The sequence below is a fragment of the Jaculus jaculus genome, chromosome 19 (assembly GCF_020740685.1).
Source record: "Jaculus jaculus isolate mJacJac1 chromosome 19, mJacJac1.mat.Y.cur, whole genome shotgun sequence".
In the NCBI taxonomy this organism is placed as follows: Eukaryota; Metazoa; Chordata; class Mammalia; order Rodentia; family Dipodidae; genus Jaculus; species Jaculus jaculus.
Genome location: NC_059120.1, coordinates 40467518 through 40473517, shown reverse-complemented (window position 1 = coordinate 40473517; position 6000 = coordinate 40467518). Strand labels below are relative to the sequence as shown.

The 6000-nt window shown below is 45.8% G+C and overlaps 1 protein-coding gene across 2 annotated transcripts in view; it reads left to right on the top strand.

Moving 5' to 3' along the window:
* The first annotated feature begins 621 nt into the window (after nucleotides 1–621).
* Cttnbp2nl (CTTNBP2 N-terminal like) overlaps nucleotides 622–6000 on the top strand; it is a 71757-nt gene continuing 66378 nt past the window's right edge. Inside the window, exon 1 of one of the 2 annotated variants that reach the window (XM_045138244.1) lies at nucleotides 622–695. The gene's annotated coding sequence lies outside the window, so the exon portion shown is untranslated. The remainder of the gene's footprint in view (nucleotides 696–6000) is intronic. The other variant, XM_012948930.2, reaches the window with a different exon arrangement.

Here is a 6000-nt window from a genome sequence, read left to right as displayed (position 1 = left end):
CCATGCGCCACCCCATGTGCCTCTGGTTTACGTGGGACCTGGAGAATCGAACCGGGGCCCTTAGGCTTCGCAGACGAGCACCATTCTCTCCAGTCCTCCCTTTTTTTAAAAAAAAAAATTTTTTTGAGGTAAGGTCTCGATCTAGCTCAGGCTGACCTGGAATTCACTATGTAGTCTCAGGGTGGCCTCGAACTCACGACGATCCTCCTACCTCTGCCTCCCAAATGCAACAACTAATTCAAAAGCTGACACCCCAGCTCACTTCGTTTGGTACCACTTTGGATAAAATTCCCAATCAAGTCCCAAGTCACCAGTGCTAAGCTTCCCGAACACGAAGTGACCGTCACTGGAGGTGGAGAGTTGCAGCCCCGGGGCCGGGCAGCGAGCGAGCCCAGCCTGGACGCCCGGCGGAGCAGAGCGCTTCCTCCAGGAAGTGACGCGAGCTCCATCCCAGCCTGGCTCTCTCCAAACAAAAGGGATCTTGGGGCCCCGGGAGGAGCCCGAATGACATTGGAGCAGCCCCGCCTCCGGCGGGCGCGGATTGGTGGCGGGGCTGCAGGGGCGAGGCTGCGATTGGCTGTGGCGCCCGTCGGCGCTCCGGGCCGGCGGATGAGGGGGCGGGCCGTCGCGAGGCTGTGGATGGGGAACGGCGGCGGAGGCGGCTGGGAGCGGATCCCCGGGAGCGCCGCGGCAAGGTAGGCATCGCAGGCGCCGGGCCTTGGCGGTGGCCCGGGGGCCGGGTTCTCGAGAGGAAAGCCGGCGGGAGGGCGCCGGCAGCTTCCCGCCAGCGTCCCCGCCGCCTCCGGGCAGGACCTCCGAGGGGGCGGGGCCGCCGCCTCCAGCTCCCGGTATTCCCAGAGGAGGCGGCTCCTCATCCTCCCAGGGTCCTCGCCGCCACTCGCGGCCGCCCCCCACCGCCGGGTCCCTGCACCCCAAAAGGAGCTTCCTGCTGACACCTCTCATTTAAAGCCACCCCCCCCCCCACCGTCGACCAGAACCTCAGCCTGGGCGGAGGACTCACAGGTTCCCGTTCTCCAGGCTGCCGCCCGCACCCCTACTCTGAACACCCCCCCCCCCCCGCCGGGAATCCCGACATCCCTCCTACATCTGTCCCTGATCGCTAGGGTGGGACCAGAACTAGTTATCTCCTTGAGGTTATAAAAACCAACATTTTCCCCAGAGAGGGATGGGCGAAACAAAAATCAAAGCCCGGACCTAGACAGGACACCTCCACCGCCCAAGCGGCCTCCCCCGACCCGCCCCCCGCTTCTCTCTTCCCATCGCCCCTTCTCTGGTGCTCAGCCTTGCTCCCGCAGCCCCCCGGATCCTGTGTCTTTTGCAGGGACTTGAGAGCTGCCCTGTTTCGGGACGTGTTTAGGTTCTGACAGAAGAAGAGAGTAAACTGCCTCTTTCCCAGCCCCCTTTGTGTCTTCCTTCTGCTTCCTATTCCTCGTGGGAGAGCCCAGCTGCTGGGGCGGGGGGGCAGGTTTGAGGCACCGTTCAGTTTTGCTTTCCATTCTCTCCTGTCTGTGCCCCGAGAACTTGATGGAAACGATCCTCATATTTCAGTGAGGTGGGTGTGTTTGCTATCTGCAGAGTTGGCCTTGTATGTGGGTCGGAATGCGGTGGATTGTTTGACAGTCAATGAATAACAGCATATTTACCAAAAAAAAATAAAATAAAATAAATAACCACCCAGCAGTATGGATGAGTAAATAAAATGCATTCCACTAGGAATCCGCATCTCCCAGTTTGGGGTGGGCTGGTCTGTTGCTCAGGGAGACTGCAGTTTAACCTTGAAGGTGTTCGAGCAGGTTGAAACAAAAGACAGGAAGTGTTTGAGCAAAATTCAGGTTCAGTTGGTTAGGTTTATGATTAATCTGGGTCTTGTGGCCTTCGATTATCCTCCAGCCCCTCTTTTATAGTGGAGTTTTACGGGAATCTAATGCGTGCGCGCGTGTGTGTGTGTGTGTGTGTGTGTGTGTATGTGTGTGTGTGTGTGTGTGTGTGTGTGTTATGATTGCTTTTATAATACCAGTATCATCTAACAATTTTTTTTTTAATCTCCAAAGATAATAAATAAAGGCCTGGTAAACTAGTCTCATGCTTAACTACCAAAGAATGTCTGTATGTGTGTCCATAAAGGTTTGGTCACGTTGGTCTTCATTTCGGCAGCTGCGGGGCATGGAGGAGTTTTTGGCCTAATGTTAATGTCATTGAATCCGTCAGTAGTCTTCTGTGGCAAGTACTACCCTGTATTACAGTTTTGCTGTATCTGTGGCAGTGTTTCTTTTTATTTTAATCTCAAGTGCATCTACTAGTGGTTACCCACGGTGGAAGAGGATGGCACTGATGCAGAGGGCTGAAATCACAGAGGGCGGTTGTAATGGCTGTTGTCTTTTACCTTCCTGCTTAGACTTCCTGAAGGTAATTATTTTTGAATAGTTGGGTTCCAAGCCACTCTCAGTGCTTACAGATCTGCCCAGTGATTGTTTCCAGATCTCCTGTCAGGAAGCACAATGAAGAAACTGCAGGGTCTCTCCAGCAAACACAGTTTATTGCCACAGGAGGGAAAGACATGGTCATAGCAATGGCAGCAGGGGACCAAAAAAAAAAAAAAAAAATTCAAGCTGATCAGGAAATCTCCAAAAGATCTATCTAATTACATGAGCAGAGAACAGAAAATAAACTCAGGTAAAGACTTAAGGAAACCAAAGTAATGATGAATGCCTTAGTGAACAGAGAGAAAAAAGCAAATACTGTTTGGTTATTTGGCACAGTAAGAAAGAGCTGTTTAATATGCCTTTGGGGCTGGAATTTTAAAAAAATATTTTTGTTTATTTATTTGAAAGCAGAGATAGAAGACAGACAGACAGACAGAGAGACAATGGGCACTCCAGGGCCTCTTGCCACTGCAAACGAACTCCAGGTACATGCGCCACTGTGCATCCTAAATGAGAGAACTGCAGAACTGAACCTGGGTTGTTAGGTTCAGAAGGCAAGTACCTTAACTGTTGAGTCATCTCTCCAGCCATTTATTTGTTTGTTTGTTTGTTTATTTATTTATTTATTATTATTTTTTGACTCAAGGTTTTGCTGTTTCTGAGGCTGGCTTGGAATTCCCTGTATAGCCCAGGCTGGCTTCAAACTTGAGGTCCTCCTGTCTCCACCTCTTGAGTTTTGAGGTTGCAAGCATGCACTACCTTGCCCAGCTGTGGAAATTATTTTTTCTAACTTTTCAACATCATTTCAGTCATGTTACATGAAAAAAGCCTTGAACACAGAGGACTTTTCAAAATATATATTTATTACTATTTATTTATTTGAGAGAAAGAGAGAGAGAGTGAGAGAGAGAGAATGGGTGCTCCAGGGCCTCCAGCCGCTGAAAACGAACTCCAGATGCTGGCGCCCCCTTGTGCATTTGACTTACATGGGTCCTGGAGAATCAAACTGGGATCTTTGGCTTTGCAGACAAATGCCTTAACTGCTAAGCCATCTCTTCAGCCCTGGAGGACTTATTTAAAAAAATATATGTTTTATTTGTTTATTTATTTGAGAGAGGAAGAGGCAGATAGAAAGAGAGAATGGGAACGCCAGGGCCTCCAGCCACTGCAAACAAACTCCAGACGCATGCACCCCCATGTGCATCTGCCTTACGTGAGTCCTGGGGAATCAAACCAGGGTCCTTAGGCTTCGCAGACAAATGCCTTCACCACTAATCCATTTCCCCAGCCCACAGAGGACTTTTATATATGTTTAATATTTCATGTTGAATTATTTGTTCTGTAAGAGCATCTTTTCTCATGATCTCTGTGTCTTTCACAGTGCCTAGAATAAGGATATAATGAACACTGGATTTAGTTTGAAGCTCTCACCTTAGGGTCAACTAGAAAGATAGTAAACTGATAAAATAAGGCCTATCTTGTTAGTATAAACAGTCTACATCTTTTTGTCTTGATTTAATTTGTCTTTACCCTATCTGATGTCATATGAAACTACATTATCTTAAGTGACGCTAAAATATTGACTCTCCTAGTTAGATATGTATATAATTTTTCTGTCATGAAATTTGAACTAGTCTTACGAATATAATCAGTAATAGTCACTGTAATAATATAATGGGAGTTAAGTAAATTCAGGAGTACACAGTAGGAACTTTTAGTAAATTTTACTTTCATTTCTGAGTGTTTGGCTCTAACATTGATCTTTAAAATTTTTCTTCATAGATTTTGGCTCTGACATTGGGCTTTATAAAGAATTTTTTTAGATAGTGTTTTTGTTGGTTTTCTGCTTTTATTTTTTAAAAATATTATTTATTTATTTATTTATTTGAGGGAAAGAGGCAGCGAGAAAGAGAGAGAGAGAATGGGCACACCAGGGCCTCCAGCCACTACAAAGGAACTCCAGATGCATGTGCCACCTTGTACATCTGGCTTACATGGGTCCTGGAGAATTGAAATGGGATCCTTTGGCTTTGCAGGCAAACACCTTAACTGCTAAGCCATATCTCTCCAGCCCTCTGCTTTGATTTTTAAAAAATATTTTATTTATTTGAGAGAGGTAGAGGCAGATAGAGAGGAGGACAGGAGAGGAAAAGAGGGAGAGAATGAACTCACTGGGGCTTCCTAGTCACTGCGAACGAACTCCTCCAGACACATGTACTGTCTTGTGCATCTGGCTTTACATGGGTCCTGGGGAATTGAACCTGGGTCCTTTGGCTTTGCAGGCAAGCACCTTAACCGCTAAGCTATCCCTCCAATCCTTTTACTTTTTAAAAAAAATATATATATTTTACTTATCTATTTATTTGAGAGGTGAGAGAGAGGCAGAGAGAAATACTGATGTTCTTTTAAACCTTTGTCAGGGATGGAACGTCTTGTACCTGGTGGGCACACAAAAGCTATACTGCTGACCCCAATTTTGTGCTTCTAAGTTAACACTAAATATATTGCTAGGAGCACTGAACAGTATTGGGTTCCTAACAGTAATCATACAGACTGGTTCTGGTTAGTCTCTTACAGATTTGTGCCTTGTCAGAATCACATTTGCAGCGCTAGAAGCTGATTTAATAAACAAGAACTGAATTCTTAGCTTTTCTGAGTGAAATGGAAAAGTGTTTTTCAGAGGTTACCTTTGAGCTGGTGTTTAATGGCATGAGATAGGAGAGGTTTTGGGTTTGTTTATTTATGTATTTATTTGAGAGAGAGAAAATGAATGAGAGTGCCAGAGCCTCCAGCCACTGGAAACGAACTCCAGATGCTTGCACCCCCTTGTGCATCTGGCGTACGTGGGTCCTGGAGAAGTCAAACCGATACTGTTTGACTTTGCAGGCATACACTTTAACCACTAAGCCATCTCTCCAGCCCCCCCCCCCCCCGCTTTTTTTTAAAGATAAAATTTGTAATGGTCTATGGAGTTGACCCGCCAGGAGTCGTCAAGCCTGTTTATAAAGGCTATGTTCAGTTCCTGAATGTTTTTGGTTAATAACTGAAAGTCAAGTTCTAAGTTTCAGTTCAAAGCATTTCTGTGAGAAAATGGATTATTTACTGTGAGGTTAGAAAATGTGGTCATCTGTGTCATGGGCTTTAAAGGCAAACCTGGATTGAGATCTCAAGTCTACTGTGCAACCCAAGGCAAGAGCACTTTTCTGTTTTCACTATACCTCAGTTTCCTCTGCTATGAAATAGAAATAACTCTTTTAAAGGACTATGTGAACTAATGTGTACATGTATGATGTGCACGTGTATCACAAAGCAAAGTATCCACATATAGGAAGCACTCAGTAATTGATAGCTACTATCACTTCCCATGTAAGTTAAAGAAATTAATATGTACACCCTAGAATTCCATCTCTCCAGAAGGTGAGGCAAGTTTGAGACTAGTCTGGGCTACATGTTTAGATCCTGTCTCCAAAAAAAAGACATTCAATATTCTGCCTTAGAATATAATAACAAAGATCACCTGCTTATAGATACATTGTTTACAAAATGAATAAATAGC